The sequence below is a fragment of the Myotis yumanensis genome, unplaced genomic scaffold (assembly GCF_028538775.1).
Source record: "Myotis yumanensis isolate MYYU_CA2020_CCGP unplaced genomic scaffold, mMyoYum1.0.hap1 SCAF_19, whole genome shotgun sequence".
In the NCBI taxonomy this organism is placed as follows: domain Eukaryota; kingdom Metazoa; phylum Chordata; class Mammalia; order Chiroptera; family Vespertilionidae; genus Myotis; species Myotis yumanensis.
This window is the reverse complement of record NW_027223770.1, coordinates 1,636,057-1,656,901: the sequence shown is the minus strand read 5'-3', so window position 1 is coordinate 1,656,901 and position 20,845 is coordinate 1,636,057.

Here is a 20,845-nt window from a genome sequence, read left to right as displayed (position 1 = left end):
GAATTACAGGCCATTATCCCTGATGAACATAGATGCTAAAATCAACAACAAATTATTAGCAAATCAAATCCAACAATACATTAAAAAGATCACACACTATGACCAAGTGAGACTTATTCTGAGGATGCAAGAATGGTACAATATTCACAAATCAATAAACATGATACATCACATAAACAAATTGGAAGACAAAATTCAAATGATCATATCAATTGACACAGAAAAAGCATTCAACAAAATCCAACACCTATTTCTGATAAAAACTCTCAGAAAAATGGGACTGGAGAAACCACACCTCAACCTAATAACGGCCAAATATGACAAACCTACAGACAATAGCATACTCAATGGGCAAAAACTAAAACCATTTCCCTTAAGAACGAACAAGACGGGGATGTCTGCTTTCACCACTCTTATTCAGCATAGTACTGAAAGTCCTTGCCACAGCAATCAGACAGGAAGGAAAAATAAAAGGCATCGAAATTGGAAAGGAGGAAGTAAATCTGTCATTATTCACAGATGATGTGATATTGTACATAGAAAACCCTAAAGTCCCTGAAAGACTACTAGAATAATGAATGAATTTGGCAATGTATCAGGATACAATATTGATGGCTTTTTTATACACTAATAATGAGTTCTCAGAAAGAGAAACTAACCGAACAATCCCATTTACCATCGCAACAAAAAATTTAAGATACTTAGGAATAAACTTAACCATGGAGGTAAAAGGCCTGTACTCTGAAAACTATAGGGTGTTAAAAAAAAAAAATGATAGAGGAAGATACAAACAAGTGGAAGAATATACTGTGTTCATGGATTGGTAGAATCAACATCATACTACCCAAGGCAATCTACAGAGTCAATGCAATCTCTATTAAAATACCAACAGCTATTTCACAGACCTAGAACAAACACTCCAAAAAGTTATATGGAACCAAAAAAGACCCCAAATAGCTACAGCAATCTTGAGAAAGAAGAATAAAGTTGGAGGAATCACAATACCAGATATCAAGTTATACTACAAAGCCACTGTAATCAAAACAGCCTCGTACTGGCACAAGAACGGGCATATAAATCAATGGAACAGAACAGAGACCCCAGAAATCGACCCAAGCCATTACTCTCAATTAATATTTGACAAAGGAGACAAGACGATACATTAGAGTCAAGACAGTCTCTTCAATAAATGGTGTTAGGAAAATTGGACAGGTACATGCAAAAAAGAAGGAAGGAAGGAAGGAAGGAAGGAAGGAAGGAAGGAAGGAAGGAAGGAAGGAAGGAAGGAAGGAAGGAAGGGAGGGAGGGAGGGAGGGAGGGAGGGAGGGAGGAAGGAAGGAAGTTAGGAAGGAAGGAAGGAAGTTAGGAAAGGAACTAGACCACCATCTTATACCGTACACAAAAATAAACTAAAAATGGATAAATGAACTGTTTTAAATGCATTTTAAGTCATCAAACAACATGAAACTGGCTGGCGCCTGAGGGTGTGGGCAGGTCCCTTTGGCAGATCCTGCACCTGCTGCGAGGGCCACCTGGGCAGGTCTGTGAGCTTAACCTGGAGACCCCGCTCCTCTCCTTCCCCCTCTCACGGGGATGGGAACACACGCCCTGCCCGCCTGCCTCCTGTGTGTGACGCGCTCACATCGTTGCTCGGGAGGTCACGGCACGGGAGAGGCCGCACCATCTACACTGCAAACGTCTCCACACTGACTGGCATCTCCCAGCGCGCATCTCCCGGAGCCTAAGCCAGCCTATGGATCCCAGCGTGGCTGTGCTGGAGACGGGGCCTTGGGAAATCGCTTGATGAAGGTTTAGGTTGGGAGCCTCAGCCACACGAGTGGTGTCCCTATAAGAAGAGACAGGCACAGGGAGGCCTGTGCACAGAGAAACGCCACGTGAGGGCCCGGCCGGAGGCGGCCTCTGCCCGCCCAGGAAGAGGCCTGGAGAGAAACCTCTGCCAGCGCTGCCCTGGCGCCCAACCTGGGGGACTGCGAGGAGGCCAGTCTCTGTCTTCATCTAACCCACCGACCTGCAGCAGGGCCTGTGGAGCCAGAGGGACCAGCCCCGGGGCTAACCCCGCAAGACGGAAGTTCTCCACAGTAACAGCGACGTCTGCAAACAGACCAAGGAGCGGACCGACCACGCAGCGGGGAGGCTGCTGGCCGCGCCCTGGCCAGGGCGGCAGGAAGCAGGAGCGGTGGGCGGAGAAGGCTGCCGGGGAGGAGGCGGTGGGGACCGGGCGCTGGGGTGGCCGCCGGCAGCCCCTGGACCACAGGCTGGGGCGGCTGCGGCTCCTGGGTCAGGGGTGGCAGGTCACGCCGGGGCGCTGGAGCCTCCCCAAGTCCTCGCGCTCCAAGCCCGATCCCCGGAACTGGCCCTTAAACTGGGCGTGAAGCCATCCACTTGGCCGGGGCGCTTTGTGGGAGGAACTCCTCAGGGCCCGGAGCAGCTGGGCAGGCTCTCAGCGCAGCTTTTTTAAGAAGATATACCAGCAGTCCTGCTGCAGAAGCCGTCAGAGGCGGAGGGTCAGCCTGGCAGAGCCCAGGGCTCAGGACCCCGCCAGGGCTTCCGGTCACTCCTGCGTGGTCTGGATGGATGAGTCCGACTCAGGCAGCGCTCACTGCTGCCGCCCCTCTACCCACCCCCTAAGCCAGTGGTTCTCAACCTTCTGGCCCTTTAAATACAGTTCCTCATGTTGTGACCCAACCATAAAATTGTTTTCGTTGCTACTTCATAACTGTAATGTTGCTACTGTTATGAATCGTAATGTAAATATCTGATATGCAGGATGGTCTCAGGCGACCCCTGTGAAAGGGTCATTCGATTGCCAAAGGGGTCGCGACCCACAGGTTGAGAACCGCTGCAAGCCATGCCCGTCAGCAAGATGTGTGAGGCCAGTCACCAGTGGGAAGAGTGTGGAGTGGAGAGAGGCCCTCCGAAAGGATAGAGGAGATGGGCCTTAGACTTCATACCAGAAACCACCCTCGACCTTGCTGGCTACACTGCCCGGCCAGGCACCACCCAGCGGGCCAGGAGCTCGGAGCCACACAGGGCGCTGCATCCACTGCTCGGGACGCCCGCCCACCCGCCCGCAGGCCCTGGCAGGACCCAGCCCGCTGCCAGCGCTGAGCTAGTCCCCCAACACAGCCCCTGCTGCGGATGAAGCAAACTGTACCAGGTAGAGCCCAATGCGATAAACTGTCCAACAACACTGGGCTGGAAAAGAAAATTAAAGGGGGGATGGGGGGTGCAGAGCCCAAACAAGGCAGCCCTTGAAATTTACCAAGTGGCTCCTTTACTTGAGGACCATCTCCTTAAATTACAGTCATTCTCTACTCACTTCAGGGCAGTCCAGGATGAATGATACGTTTGTTTCTGGCTGAAAAGATGCCAAGTTTAAAGACAGCTTTTGGTTCATATAACTGGTCAAGCTATTAGCCAGAAATCCTCCTCCTTTTAGGGACCAAGAGAGGCTGGTGTAACCCTGATCCTCAAGTGTGAGGGTCCTGCTCCACAGCAGATTCCACTGTTAAGCCTCTTCGGACAAGCGGGAGATAAGAGCAGTGACAGCCGCCTGTCTTCTGGGGCTGAGCCTCCTTCCCGGGCATCTCTGCCGTTCTATGTGGCCTGGGCACAGTTGCCAGACACAGACTTTTGGACAAGGTTACATCCAATGATAAAATTGTAACACACGAAAGAAAGGAGGTTAAGTTAACCACCTGAGACCAAATAGCAAGTGGGTATGTGGGGCAATGGGGCCACCCCTACGCCCAGGCCAGGGTTACCAGGATGTCCTAGCTTTTAGCATTAGCTCTGCACACCAGGGAGCAGAAAGCTCGGCAGTGCCCTGGATAACAAATACCTTTGCCCCTGTAAGAAACCACCGTGGCATGTACCCAAGAGCCTTCCTCTCCGGGGTGCCGTAGCCATGTTGCCCGGGTAGTTTTGGTGATGCTTCCTTGGGTGCAAGCCTGGAGAGTAATGATCCTCCCTGATGGTTGCTTTCTTTCATGTCTTTGTTTTGCTGAAAGTGGGAGGAGCCAAGTAGGTTAGTAACAGGTACCAAAAGGGGTGGAGACAAACATGCGGGTACATGGCCAGCACAGCTCTGGCCCCATCTTCCTTTGGAGGAGAAATAGCTCAGCATGAACTGTTAAAAAGTGAGCGTGCTCGGGGCTGTGATCGCCCACAGCACCGCTTCTAGAACCCAGTTCTCCTCTAAATTATCGAGGCAGTTAGAGCCTCATGGAATCATAGAGGCTCCAACCAGACTGCAGGACGAGAGTTGTAGGAATGTGTGGCCAGGAGCACGAACTATAGGGACCCGCATTCTCCACATCCTCGCCAGCACTTGTCGTTTGTTGACTTGGAACCCTAGTCACTGCTGGTGGGAATGCAACTGCTGCAGCCTCTGTGGAGCAGTGTGGAGTTTCCTCAAAAAATTAAAAATAAATCTGCCATTTGACCCAGTGATCCCACTTCTAGGAATATATCCTAAGAAACCTGAAACACCCATCAGAAAGGACGTATGCAGCCCTACATTCATAGCAGCACAATTTACAATAGCTAAGATCTGGAAGCAGTGCAAGTGCCCATCAATAGATGAATGGATGGAAAGCTGTGGTACATCTACACAATGGAACACTATGCTGCTGTAAAATAAAAAAAAAGAACTCTTACCATTCACAACAGCATGGATGGAACTGGAGAGCATTATGCTAAGTGAAATAAGCCAGTCAGAGAAAGATAAATACCACATGATCTCACTCATTTGTGGAATCTAATGAACAACATAAACTGTTGAACAAAAATAGATCCAGAGACATAGAAGCATCGAACAGACTGTCAAACCTCAGAGGGAAGGCGGGGGAGGGTGGGCAGGGTAAGAGATCAACCAATGAACTTGTGTGCACATATGCATAACCCATGGACACAGGCTTTGGGATGGTGAGGGCCTGTGGGGTGGGGGGAGATGGGAGAGGGTTGGAAGAGGTTAATGGGGGGGAAAGGAGGACCTATGTAATACTTTCAATAATAAAGATTAAAAGGAGAAAAAATAAATGTGTTGCCTGGAGCAGAGCAGAAATACTGACAATAAGGACCACACCTCTGGCATCCCTCTCTGGGGAGGAAGAAGTTAGGGCCAACGGGCCTTTCTCCACCGCTCCAGCTCCAGCACTTACCTCGTCACCTGCCCTCCAGTCTTTTATTTTAGCAGAACAGTGATGTGCCTGCACCTGGGCTTCAGTTTTCGTTTCCCGAGCTCAGCCAGGGGAGCAGGCACAGAAAGGCTGAGTGCAGAGGTGAGGAGGCGGCAGGAGGTGGCTCCTCTGAGAGCTTAGGCAAGTGGAGAGGGGGAGAGCTGCCCCATTCCTGCTGGGGGAGAGGGGGAAGAGATTTTAAAATCTTCACATTCGGTCATTGTAACAAACTTTGTCAAGAACCTCGGTGCTGGATCTTGAAAAGATTTCTTAATTCTTTCAGGAGAGAATGAGTAAAAAGTTAACTTCCTTTTAGATTCTCTTATCAAGAGTAAATAGTTTGCAACTTTGCATGTTCTTCAATTACTGACCCCCCTCCCTGGGACCCAGAGATCAAGTCTGTGATTGGGAGAACGAACAAAGGTCTCAATGTGCTGCTCGCCAACAGGAACTTGATTCCCCCAAAACCGAAACCACCCTGAGCCTCAGCCGGGAAACACTGCTGCCTCTGTAGGCAGGTGCTGAGCAATCGGTGAGCGGCCCCGACCCGGGCTGCAGGGTCCTCCCTGTCCAAGGAAATGGCCTGGGCAAGGAGCCGAGGAAGGGAAGCAGCTGGTGCACGGCAGAGGGGTTAGCTGGCTTTCCAAACTGGGTTTCTCTAGTGATTGTCTAAATTGCATCTTATTTCTAGGCCTCGGTCCCTGCTCTGTGCAATGGGTTACATGGTCACCCTCACCTGCTCACTGCTCACTCCCGGTGTCATTCCACCTTCTAGAACCGCACCGCAGGGCAGAGGGCTGGCCTTCCGTCCCAGGCCTGGCATCGGACAGGCTAACTTGTATTTCACGAGGAGCCTGCTTTTAAAAGAAAGTGAACTTTGCATTCCAATAACTAATGGGATGTGAAAAGACAATAGGTATTTCCAATAAAAGTTTTAAAAATCTTTAAAGTTTTACCCTCTGTGCATGCATTACTCATTCAAAAATAATTATTTACATTTTGAAAATCTAAGTAACAATTTTGGATCTTTTCCACTAATTCTTAATGTTCCATTGAATATGAAGACCTAACTTGACACATCAATGTTGGTTACACTTGCCCTTTGTAATTTATCAGCGTTCTCTTTATAATCAGTAACTTTTTCACAAGGTACTTGTACAGTCCGGGGCTTCAACCGCCCCAGTGGTGGGGGGTCCCCCCCGCTCCGCTCCCGCTGGGGTGTCCACCTTCATTCAGCAGACCGCCTCTTCTGACTTTGGTCCACGAAGCGAAGAAAAGGCTCCTTTGCACCTTTGAACCTTCTGGTCTCCTCTCTTGCTCCCTTGGTCCAGAGCCTGGGATTGTAGCGCCATATGCAAATGAGGGAGTGAAAACCAAACCAAACCAAAACCTCCCGCTGCTGTTCATCCGGAGGAAACGGAGCCGGTCTCTGCGCCACGGACCTGGGAAGGAGGATAAATCACTAAGAAGTAATTTTAAAATCCATAAACTTTTTAAATCCAATATTTCATAACCTACAAATGAAGTTTATTTAGAAACTTTGAGACTATTTGGAGCAGCCAAATATGTAATCTCCTATCTCAGTATTTCCTCCCTTCTAACCCTCCTCATTTATTCTTATTTTTTTATTTCTTTATTAAATTTTATTGGGGCGACATTGGTCAACATGAGCATATAGGCTTCATGTGTGGATTTCTAAGTTACAGAATCTGTATATAGCACCATGTGCCCACCAGCCAGAGTCATTTATTCTTAAAGTTGAATGTAACTCTGAGGGATCCAGCCAGACCATTATGGTTTTTGTGGATTGAAAGTATTTTTAGTCTTAGGTTTCAGAGAGTATCAGTTACTTACTTTTTATTTTACTTACTATTTTATTAAGATACTAGAGGCTCGGTGCACAAAATTCATGGTGGGGGGGGGTTGGGGGTTTCCTCAGCCTGGGACCCCTAGGGGGATATCCGACTGCCTCTAACAGTCCAGGACTGCTGGCTCCTAACTGCTCTCCTGCCTACCTGCCTGATTGCCCCTAACTCTTCTGCCTGCCTGCCTGACCACCCCTAACCACCTCTGCTTGCCTGCCTGATTACCCTGAACTGCTCCCCTGCTGGCCTGATCAACCCTAACTGCCTCTGCCTCACCCTGCACCCAGGAACCAGGATTCCCTCCTCCAGCCAGTCTCTGGCACCTGGGACCCGGTCTTCCCTTCCTCTGGCCCACCACAGGCACCCAGGACCCAGGCTGGCTTCACCCAGGCCGCTGCAGCCCCAGAGGACTATGGGCGGGCGGCTTTGCCCAGGCTGCAGCCACAGGCACCCGGGACCGTGGGGCGAGCGGCTGGTCCCTCTCCCGGGCCACAGGCGCAGGCGCAGCCACTGGCACCCGGTACCGCGGAGGAGATGATATTTATTGAATAGGCAACAAACAAGATAAATGTTTGTTGAAACAGTCCAACCTGACAGAATGCAGTAGGTTCTTTGAGAATATCTTCTATAGAGAAAAGGAAAAATTGTAAAAAAGTTCCTATTCTATGATTCAAACAAGAAGAAGGAGATAAATACTTTAAGTCCAGGGGTGAATTCATGGGAAAAAAAGTTAAAAGTTGCTTGGGGTTCAGTGTGCTTTCTCATTGGCCCAATGCTCTGACTCCCTTCTGCTCGCAGACCCACAACAACCTGGCCCCGTGCTGCTCCAGCATCACGCTGAGATGCTGGACTTGGCCAGGCCCAGAATCAGAGTCGGCTGCTGGCACTGCACAGCGTCACCTGGAGCTTCTTCCTCCTCTGCTCACATTACATCCGGCCTCTCCGGGGCTCCCTAGGCGAATTGTTTCCTGTACTCCAGGTTGCATTACTGTCAGAAATAGGTATTTCAGTCTATTTTGGTCCTCTTTCACCCACTCTTAGAGATGTATTTACTTCTCAGAATGTGTCGTTACCCGTAGTCAAAATAAATTCTGATCACTGAAATGGAAGCAATCTGTTGTCCAGTTGTGGGGAAAGCTGGGGCTTTTCTTTGGGAAGTCCTTTTGTAAGTCAAGGAAAAGGAAATTTGTTTCTTTCATGTGGAGACCCAAAGTGAAACAAAGTGAGATTTGAGAGCCTTCCTAAGGCCTATCAGGTGAGTAGACCCAACAGTTTAGGCAGTGGCACTACACAATAAGGCAGCCTCAGCACATATGGCCACTGAGCTCTTGAAATGTGGTTAATGTGATTAAGAAAATTAATTTATAAGCTAATTATATTTTAACTAATTTTAATTTAAAAACCGATACTTAATCAGTTACTAAATGGCTTTTTTTAAGTTTAGGAAAATTTGGGGATGTGTCTACTTAATCAACTATAAATATTGTGTCATTTAAACACATATCAAGTATATTTGATGAAAATTTAGCATCCAAATTGGGATGTGCTATAAGTATAAAATACACTATATTTCATAAACTTAGGATAAAAAAATGAAAAATCCTCCTTGATAATTTTTTTCATATTGGTTGTATGTTAAAATAATAATGTTTTGGTTATGTTGGATTAAATAAAATCATTGAAATTAATTTCACTGGATTTCTCCAAATTTTATTTAATGTGACTTAGAGAAATTACTTTTGGGGCTCATGTTTATTTCTATTGGAAAGGATTGTTACAAAGCAATGTCAAAAATATCAATCTATTTATATTTTACAACAACTCCATGAGTTGGTTAAAATAGTTTTTATCTCCCTGTTTTATTTTTTTTTATTATTTTTTTTAATTATATATTTTATTGATTTTTTACAGAGAGGAAGGGAGAGAGATAGAGAGTTAGAAACATCGATGAGAGAGACATCGATCAGCTGCCTCCTGCACATCCCCCACCGGGGACGTGCCGGCAACCCAGGTACATGCCCTTGACCGGAATCGAACCCGGGACCCTTCAGTCCGCAGGCCAACGCTCTATCCACTGAGCCAAACCGGCTTCGGCAATCTCCCTGTTTTAAAGATAATGAAACAAAGGCTCCATCAGTGGTGGCTCACCAAGCTATGGAATAAGAGCCAGAGCCTGACTCCAGGTTTTCTGATTAAAATCCAGCACTTCTAGTGCATTGAAGTGAGTTAAAACTAAAGATGAAATGTAAGAAAGGTTTCCTGGACTCTCAAACTGAACCTGATAATTCTGTATGTCAGCAGCCAAAGGAACCTAGCAAGCCTTTAGAAAACAATGCCTCCCAAGCAACGTTCATGAGAGCATGCAGACAACAGAGATACTTGCATTTACCTGGCCATCCTGTCTCTTAGGGGATCCTCCAGCAAGCATCCCCATGCTATAACCCAGGGTCCAATGTATTACATGGCTATCCCTCTGTATCCTGCAGAGCAATCTAGACAGCAAGTTTTGCCCAATAATTACAAGGCAATCTGACTAATTAAATGTAGATTACACATAACAGTAAAAGAAAAACTATAAGGAGTCAAAACAAAACAAGAAATGTTCAATTTATTAGCTGAAAAATAAGGCTTTACAGAAGATGATGCAAAATAAAACAAAAAATAGAGACAGCAAATTCATGAATGGGAAATAAATTATTGTAAATTGTCACTTTTCTCTCAAACTACAAATAGGGATCATTTAATAAAGGAACATACATAAGAATTTTAGTAAATATGGCAGAACAAGTAAACACTCTGCTTCCCTCCTTCCAAAACCACTTCAAAATTACAACCAAATTATAGAAAACCAGTTAGTTACCTACAAGGGAGCTCCCATTAGACTGTCAGCTGATTTCTCAACAGAAACATTTGAAGCCAAACAATAAAAATCTAATGAATTCAATGCCACCAAAACAGTATAAGTTTTACAAGCAATGTTAAAGCATCTTCTTTGACATGAAGAAGGAAGAGGAGGAGGAGGAGGAGGAGGAATAATAAGAGGAGGAGGAGGAAAAAGAAGAAGGAGGAAGAGGAAGAGGAAGAGGAAGAGGAGAAGAAGGAGAAGGAGAAGGGAGAGAAGGAGGGGAAAAAAGGGGGAGAAGGCGGAGGGGGAGGGGGAGGAAAATGGAGGGACATAAATATAAAGAATAAAATGGAAATTAAAGTCACCTTCCTTGACATAGAACAGACATTAAAAATGGTGGCAGAGCAATTAGATGCTGCACGGACATGCTCCCAGGAACAAATAGGAATTACAACTAAAATACAGAAAAACTGCCTGAGTAAGCAATGGAAGACTTACTTGAGAGAACCCTGATAACCAAGAACTGAAAATGGAGACCACATAGAAACTGGTAAGAGAGGCAGAGGTATAAAAGGGCTGGCCAGGCACCCACAGATAGTAGCTGAAGTTCTGGAGAGATATCTCAGCTGTGAGGGATTGCCACTGAGAACTCTGGGATCGAATCTCCAAGCTGGGACCCCAGCAGAGAACAACAGAACTGGGAAGGTTGAATAACATCTGGCTGTGAGAAGCAGCAGGGTTTCTATCTGCCAGGGATAGACAAGCTGGAAATTCAGACATCCTCCTAAAGGGCCAACACAAAAAATTCCTTGTGGAGTCACCATCTTGTGCTCCAGGAGAGGGAGGGCAGAGTGGACAGGAGCTGTGTGAGCAGAAGCCAGGATCAGGGACTCTGGGGTTAGAGCTCAGAAGGCAGACACCCCGGTTTTCTGTGCTGAGTCATTCCCTCATGCTTAGGAGGTCATCTTTCTCAGACAGATATTTGCTATAAAGGCGACCTTTGCTATATTTGCTATAAAGGCGACCTCAGATATTTGCTATAAAGGGAAAGACAGTTGACCCACCCTATTGGAAAATACCTTGCCCAACAGTGCAGAGTTCCTGAGGGCACTTAAGAGACTAAAAATAATACTTAGCCTCCAGGCAGAAGCAAGTGCCTCGCCACACCTGAGGACAATTGCCTGAGGGCAATTCTAGGCATAATCTTATCAGTCTGTAGGCAGAGGTGGTCTCTAGAGTCATTGAGTCTCTGCCTGATATAATTAGTCAAAAACAACATTTGACACTTTCCTGCACTAGAGATTGAGAGGCATAGCAGCTCTATATACTACTTAGTCACAAACCCAAAAAGGCAGCCCAAATGAGGAGAAAAAGAAACAACTCTCATATGAAAATACAAGAGAATTCTCCAGAAGAAGAGATAAATGAAATGGAGATAAGAAATTTATCTGATACAGAGTAAGATAATGATGGTAAAAATGCTCAACAGCATGAGAAAAGGTATAGTAACTATGAAAACAGAAATAAAAAATGACATAGTACAAGTAAAGAACACACTGGAAGGAAGCAGGTTAGGGGAAGCTGAGGATCAAACCAGAGATTTAGTAGACAGGATAAAAAAAATCACTCAATCAGAGAACAAAAAAAAAATTAAAAAACAGGAGGACAGCTTAAGGGAGATGTGGGACAATGTGAAATGTAACAATATTAGAATAGCAGGTGTGACAGAAGAGGCAGAGAGAGAGAATGAGATAGAGAACATGTTTTAAGGAATAATGCCAGAAAACTTCCCTAACCTGGTAAAGGAAAAAGTCACAAAAGTTCAGGAGGCAGAGAGAACCCTAAGCAAAAAGAATCTAAACAGAGCCACACCCAGACACATCATAATTAAAATGCCAAAAATTAAAGGCAAAGGGAGAATCTTAAAGGCAGCAAAAGAAAAGCATACTGTTACCTACAAAGGAGCTCCCCTAAGGCTGACACCTGATTTCTCATCAGAAACTCTATAAGCCAAAAGGGAATGGCATGAAGTACTCAAGGTAATGGAAAGCAAGGATCTGAAACCAAGATTACTATATCCAGCAAGGCTATCATTCAAAATATACGGTCAAATACAGAGCTCTCTGGACAAAAAAAAAAAAGGTGAAAGGAGTACATTACCACCAAGCCAGCAGTACAAGAAATGCTACAGGGACTGCTGTAATGAGAAGAAGAAGCAGAGAGAGAAACCTAGGCATACAGAATTAAAATGGCAATAAATAAGTATCTACCAGTAACAACACTAAATGTAAATGGATTAAACACTCCAATCAAAAGGCATAGTGTGGCTGAATGGATACAAAAACATGACCCAGCTATATGCTGTCTACAAGAGGCTCACCTCAGAACAAATGTCACACACAGGATGAGAGTAAAGGGATAGAAAAAATTTTTCCTTGCAAATGAAAACGAAAATAAAAAGCTGTAGTAGCAATATGCATATCTGACAAAATAGACTTCAAAATGAAGGCCATTACAAGAGACAACAAAGGTTACAATATAATACTAAATGGATTGATCCAACAAGAGGATATAACCCTGGTAAACATACATGCACCCAATATAGGAGCATCCAAATATATTTTTTTAAATTTCCAGAGGACTTTAAGGGAAAGATCGACAACAATACAGTCATAGTAGGGGAATTTAACACCCCTCTGACTTCACTGGATAGATCTTCCAGGCAAAAACTTAACAAGGACACAGGGACTATAAAGGACACACTGGATCAGATGGATCTAATTGACATTTATAGAGCATTACACCCCAAATCAACAGAATATACATTCTTCTCAAGAGCACATGGATCACTCACAAAGATAGACCACATGTTAGGAGACTAAACAAGTCTCTAAAAGTTCAAGAAGACTAAAATCATTTCAAGCACCTTCCCAGATCACAGTGTAATGAAATTAGAAATCAACTACAGTTAAAAACACCAAAAACATTGAAATACATGGAGGCTAAATAGCATGTTATTAAACAATGAATAGGTTACCAACAAGATCAAGAAAGAAATCAAAAACTTCCTGGAAACAAATGAAAATGAACACCCAACAACCCAAAATCTCTGGGACACAGCAAAAGCAGTCCTGAGAGGGAAGTTCATAGCACCACAGGCATACCTCAAAAAACAAGAAAAATCACCAATAAAATATTTAACACTAAAACATAAAGAACTAGAAAGAGAGCAATAAGAAAAGCCCAGAGGAAGTGGAAGGAAATAATAAAGATTAGAGTAAAAGTAAATAAATACAGACAAAACAAACAAAAAAACTACAAAAAATCAATGAATCCAAGAACTGGTTCTTTGAAAGAATAAACAACGTTGGTGAACCATTAGCCAGACTCATCAAGAAACAAAGAGAGAGGACCCAAATAAATATAGTCAGAAACAAAAGTGGATAAGTAACCACTGACACCACAGAAATACAAAGAATTGTAAGAAAATATTATAAACAGCTAACTATATACCAACAAGCTGAACAATGTGGATGAAATGGACAAACTCCCAGAAAAATACAAGTTGAATCAGGAAGAATCAGAAAACCTGAATAGGCCAATAACAACTGATAAAATAGAAGCAGAAAAAACAAACAAACAAAAAAACTCCCAGCAAACAAAATCCCAGGTACAGATGGCTTCACAGGGTAGTTTTACCAAATATTCAAAGAAGAACTAATACCTGTCCTCCTCAAACTATTTCAGAAAATCCAAGAGGAAGGAACACTTCCAAACTCTTTTTATGAGTCCAGCAGTATCCTAATTCCAAAACCAGATAAAGACACTACAAAGAAAGATAATTGAGGCCAATTTCATGATGAATACAGATGCTAAAATCCTCAACAAAATATTAGCAAATCGCATCCAGCAATATATTAAAAAGATCATACACCATGATCAAGTGGGATTTATTCCAGGAATGAAAGGCTGGTACAATATTCACAAATCACGTAAACAAATTGAAAGACAAAAATCACATGATCATATCAATAGACCCAAAAAAAGCATTCAACAAAAGTCAACACCCATTTCTGATAAAAAATCTCAGGAAAGTGGGAATATCTCAACATAATAAAGACCATATATGACAAACCTACAGCCAACATCATATCAATGGGCAAAAACTAAAACCATTTCCTCTAAGAAAAGGAACAAGACAGGGATGTCCATTTTCACCACTCTTATTTAGCATAGTACTGGAAGTGCTAACCACAGCGATCAGACAAGAAGAAGCAATAAAAGGCATTCAAATTGGAAAGGAGGAATTAAAACTCTCATTATTTGTAGATGACATGATATTGTACATAGGAAACCCTAAAGACTCCACCAAAAAATTTAATAAATGAATTTGGCAATGTAGCAGGATACAAAATCAACACCCAAAAATCAATGGCTTTTTTTATACGCCAATAATGAATTCTCAGAAAGAGAAACTAAACAAACAATCCCATTTACCACTGCAATAAAAAAAAATTAAGATACTTAGGAATAAACTTATCCAAGGAGGCAAAAGATCTGTACTCAGAAAACTACAGGATGTTGAAACAAGAGATATAAGAAGAAATAAACAACTGCAAGAATATACTGTGTTCATGGATTGGTAGAATGAACATCAGTAAAATGTCTATACTACCCAACACAATCTACAGATGCAATGCAATCCGTATTAAAATTTCAACAGCATAATTCACAGATCTAGAACAAACACTCCAAAAATTTATATGGAATAAAAAAAGACCCCAAATAGCTTCAGCAATCTTGAGAAAGAAAAACAAAGTTGAAGAAATGACAATACCAGATTTCAAGTTATATTATAAAGACACTGTAATCAAAACAGCCTGGTACTGGCACAAGAACAAGCATATAGATCAATGGAACAGAACAGAGGCCCCAGCAATTGACCCAAGCCATTACGCTCAATTAATATTTGACAGAGGAGGCAAGCACATACAATGGAGTCAAGAGAGTCTCTTCAATAAATGGTGTTGGGAAAATTGGACAGATACATGCAAAAATAAATGAAACTTGACCGCCAACTTATACCATACACAAGAATAAACTAAAAATGGATAAAAGACTTAAATGTAAGTTGTGAAACCATAAAAATCTTAGAAGAAATTATAGACAGCAAAATCTCAGACATCTTTCATAGCTACATGTTTACAGATACATCTCCTAGGGCAAAGGAAACTAAAAAGAAAATAAACAAATGGGAATATATCAAAATAAAAAGCTTCTGCACAACAACAACAACAAAAAAACCATCAACAAAACAAAAAGGGAGCCCACTGTATGGGAGAACGTTTGGCAATGATACATCTGATAAAGGGTTAACATCCAAAATATATAAGGAACTCATACAACTTAGCAAAAGGTAGACAAACAATCCAATTAAAAAATGGGCAAAGTACCTAAATAGACACTTCTCCAAAGTGGACATACAGAAAGCAAAGAGACATATGAACAAATGTTCAAAGTCACTGATCATCAGAGAGATGCAAATTAAAATGACAATGAGGTATCACCTCACACCTGTCAGAATGGCTACCATCAACAAATCAATAAATGACAAGTGTTGGTGAGGATGTGGAGAAAAGGGAACCCTAGTACACTGCTGGTGGGAATGCAGACTGGTGCAGCCATTATGGAAAACATTATGGAGTTTTCTCAAAAAATTAAATATGGAACTGCCATTTGACCCAGAGATCTCACTTCTAGGAATATATCTTAAAAAACTTGAAACACCAATCAGAAAGAATGCATGCACCCCTATGTTCATAGGAGCACAATTGACAATAACTAAGATCTGGAAACAGCCCAAGTGCCCATCAGTAGATGAGTGGATAAAAAAGCCATGGTACATTTACACCATGGAATACTATGTAGCCTTAAAAAAGAAGAATCTCTTACCCTTTGAGGCAGCATGGAGGGACCTGGAGGGTATCATGCTAAGTGAAATAAGTCAGTCAAAGAAAGACAAGTATCACATGATCCCACTCATATGTAGAATCTAAGTAAGAAAATAAGCTGGTGAACAGAGTGGATCCAGAGACGTGGAAGCATCGAACAGAGTGTGGAATGTCAGAGGGAAGACAGGGGAGGGTGGGAGGGTGGGAAGTAATCAACCAAAAACATTGTATGCAGATATGCACGGCCCATGGACACAGACAATGGGCAGTGGGCTGGCCTGGAGGGGCCATGTGTAATATTTTCAATAATAAAGAATTATTTTTAAAAAGAATAAAATGGCAATAAATATGCACCTATCAATAATCACTTTAAATATAAATGGCTTAACTGATCTAATCAAAAGACACTGGGTAGGTGAATGGATAAGAAAACAAAACCCATTACAGACTTGTATAAAACACATACCTCAGAAAATAAGACACACACAAATTAAATTAAAATTTAAAGGGTGGAAAAAGATATTCTTTGCAAATGGAATTTTTTTTAAAGCCAGGGTAGAAATATATACTCCAAAATAGAATTTAAAACATAGGCTATACTAGAGAGAAAGAAGATAGTGCATAATGATAGATCAATCTAACCCATGTAAACATTTATGCACCCAACGTAAGAGCACCTACATATATAAAACAAATCTCGTTGGACATAAAGGGAGAGTCATACAGTCATAGTAGGGTATTTTAACACCTCATTTACATCAATGGATAGATTTTTTAGACAGAGAACCAACAAGGAAAGAGCGTCCTTAAGTGACACACTAGACCAGACGGATTTGATATCTTCAGAGCATTTCATCCAAAAGCAGAAGAATATGCATTCTTTTCAAATGCACATGGAACATTTCCTAGGATAGACCTCTTATTAGAACACAAAATAAGTCTCAATAAATTGAAGAAAATTGAAATCATAACAAGCATCTTCTCCGACCACAATGATATAAAACTAGAAATCAAGCACACACAAAAAAACTGAAAAACACCCAAAGACCTGGAGGCCAAGTAACATGTTAGTAAACAATGAATGCTTTAACTAGAAGACTAAAAAAAACTAAAAGATGCTTTGAAATAAATGAAAAGAACAGAAACTAATGGGACACAGCAAAAACAGCCTGAAAAGAGAAATTCATAGCAATGCAGGCCTACCTCAAGAAACGAGAACACTCGGGAATTAACCATCTAACTTTATTCTTACAGCGTGGGCTCGCCCCTTGGGCTGACTGACTGTGCGGCCTTGCACAGTGTACAAGCTGCTGCGTGCGTGCTGACCACCCTAAACAGAATTCACTTCTGCAGGGTCTCTGCCTGCCGCGACCTGAAGCTCATTGGATCCTGCTCTGATGTTGTCTGTGGCCACCGGGTGTGTTGGTTCTGGTCCTATTGAGAGGGACTCTGGTGCAGACCAATGTCAGATGCAGCCTGTGACTGAACCTGGGCAGCCTGTTTGGAGCTACTGATTCACAGTTTGTGGCTGAGTCTGCTCTGCCTGGGTGTGTGTGAGAAGGATCCAGGCTGCGCACACCAGCACTGAGTCCAGGAGCAGGTCAGCAAAAGGCCCAGCACCCTGAGATCTGCTTTTATCCGCCTCCACCCGCCGACCACCCATGAGGCTCAGGCACTGAAAGAGCATCTGATGGTACTCATGTTGCAGGAGGAAAGTTCCCAGGGACACCAGGTGGGGTTGCGTAGTTTTAACCAGGTTAGTACAGGTTCAAATGGTGCCAGTGGTCGGTCCGAGTCCACTCAGCAAAACCCCAGGGTGCACCGAGGCCAGCTGCCCTGCTGGCTGCCACAGACCTCTGTGGTGGGCAAGGTCTCGGGGCATCACCATCGTGAGGCCAGCTGAACTTACCAAACAGAACAAGATTTCGTCATGTGAATGGAGGGTTCTGCAAAGAGAGATTGTGCAGGGGGAACATGGTCCGTCTTAGAGCCATACAACTCAGTCTGGGCCAGATTCTGCTTGGAGCGATACTCAGCAGGCAGCTCACGGGGAGCCCAGACAGTGGGGCTTGTGGATTTTCCATGAGGGGGAGGCCCCGGTCTGGCTAGGGGGAAGGTGAAGGGAGTAACTCCTGCTCCAGAGCCACACAACTCAGTCACTGACACCCCCTGAGTGTGCCCAAATCTCCACACCCCGCCCAGGCAGCTGACTCCTCAGCAGGGCACCCGCACCAGAGTGTGGTGACAGGGAGTCCAGGGTTTGGGGCCATTGCATTCCCCAGGCTGGTGCCTTATCAAGAGGAGTGCTTCTCCCAAGAAAGACGGTGTCTGTAGTGTGGCCTACCGGCTCAGCAGAGCGATCCTGGCAGCTGTCCCTTTAGCTCTCTCCTCAGAGCCACAGCACACAGTCTCTCCTCACGAAAGCGGCTGCAACTGAAATGGTGCTCATTGGTCTGTGTCTCTAGCAGATTCAAGTTTCTCCTTGTGGATAGAATAGCCACTGATTTTCAGTCCCATATTATGTGGGCTCCTCTTCTCAACTGCAGTGGTCTGCGCTGGAAAACCCAGGATGGGGTTGAGACCCCACGCTCCTCAGAGGGAAATGTGTGGCTGAGCTCTGCCTCTGGGGTCTTAGCCAGGCCTTTTCACATCTCCACCCTTCTTACCAGTCTCCATGTGGCTTCTTCTGTGAATCCTTTGCTGAGACGTCTGTTCAGCTGGTCTTCAGTTGGTTGTTTATGATGATTGTTCTAGATTTTAGTTGCAGTTCCAGTTTGGTCCTCGAAGGAGGTGAGTGTAGCTTCCACCTACTCTGCCACCTTGAGTTTTGTTTGAATGCTGATCTGCATATGCATAAGGTGAGAGTGCACAAGGCTTAGTAAAGAACAGCTACTGAAGAAGGATAATTTACCAATCATTATAAACTGAACAGCTACCAGGGCTCTCACAAGACTGAGAGACATTCAAGTTCCTTCCAGAGAAGGAAGGATCCTCATCACATTCCTATAGAGACCACAGAAATGTCGTTCATTAGAAGTTGGGCCAAAATCACCCTAAAGTAAAGGCTCCAAATAAAGCTTAAAAATAAGCTTCAAGGACCAAGCTGGTCCAGAAATAATTAATTTCCTGCCAGAATAAAACCCAACACTTTAAATAAACACATTCAACAAATAACATCTAAATATTCTACATCCACTCCAGAATTACTAGATCTATGGAGAAACAGAAAAATGTGGCCTTTATTCAGGAACAAAATCAAGCATTAGAAACAGATCTAGAAATAATATATATGTTGAAATTAGCAGAAAACACTTTAAAACAAATATAAACGTGTTCAAATAGTTAAAGGAAAATATGAACACAATGGGAACTCATGGTGCTTGTAGAAATGAGTCTAGCGAAGGCAAATCGAGTCTATAGTGGCAGAGGCAGGTCAGTGTTTGCTCAGGTGCGGTGTTAAGAGATTGACTGGAATGGTGTTCTAGGGACTTTTTTGAGTGTCGGGATATTATAGAACTTGTTGGAGGTGGTGATTATATTCAAAACACATCAAAATGTACAAATCAAATGGGAGCATTTTATTAGAGATGTAAGTTATATTTAAAAGGCTAATTTAAAATACTCAAAAGTAAATAAAAGCAAGGGGAGGAATATTGATGAGGGTCTGAGTGCTAAATTGACCATGAGTTAGTGGTTTGGAGCTGGATGATGACTCCATGGTGATTTGCTATATTTAAAATTCCCTATAATAATAATAAAAAAATAACAGGAGAAGTGGGCTGCTGGTTCTGAAGGATTGTAATATTTTACATGATTTTTAAAGCCTCTCCTTAAACCATGTCTCTTTCTAAATAATTATTTTTGTTTACATCGCCAATCCTCATTTCATTCTTACTGCATACAGGATCCATAGCGTTGGATCTTTGAAAAATAGTGTTTCCTTTAATATATGTCTTTTAAATGTATATATGTTGTTTTTCTATACAGATCTCTTTTCATTGCTCTGACTGTTGAAGGGGTTTTACTTTTTTATTTCCCTATAGAGGGATGCATCATTTGCTTTCTATTCTTCACTTTCACACACTCACACACACACACACACGCAAAAACAAACAAACAAACAAAGGCCACACCATTCTTGTACATGGCTTGTGCGTCTGTATGCTGGTTTCTGTGGAGTTTAACCAGTTGTGGGTTGTTGAGTCTTAGGCTGTATACATACCTAATTTTTATGAGAACTTCCACAAAACCTTCGAATGCCTTCCCATCCCATTCAGAGTAAAATCCAAACGATCCCAATATATAAAATGTCATTCTTATCTGCCCCCATTTATCACTTTCACCTCGTTTTTCCATGTTTTCCTTGTGACTTCCTAATTTCTCAGGTGAAGTCACACTAACCTTGTTGTTCCTAAACGTGTGAAGCATGCTCTCAAATCCCGGCTTTGTGCTTGCCGCTCACTGCCGGGATCTCTTCTTCGGGGTATGGTTTATCACTCACAGGTCTTTGCTCAAGTGTATGTTTCTCAATAAAACCTTTCACAGCCACCAAATTTGAAATTGTAATTCTTTTTCCTTCATTATTCCCTCCCCTTTATCCTGTCCTTTTCTTCTCCATATAATTTTATTTTCCAATTGCATTTGTTGTCTTTTTCTCTGTCAGACTATAAGCTTAATGAAGGAAAATATTTTATATGTTGTTTCACTCACAATTTTTGCAGCACCTAAAATTGTCTCTGGCCCATTGTTAGCACTCAAATATTAATTGAAATCCTACTAGAGTCATCCATAGAATGACTGGAGCAGTCTTTATCACTGTGAGCAGCATGAACAGTCTCATTCCCCTCATTCTACTCAAATATTTGGTAAAGAATGACTTCCTAATTTTTCTCAATCTGATGGATATACAATATTATATTTTTGTTTTGAATTTTTCTAATTACTAGTTAACTTGCACATTTCATTATATATATTTGCTGGTTG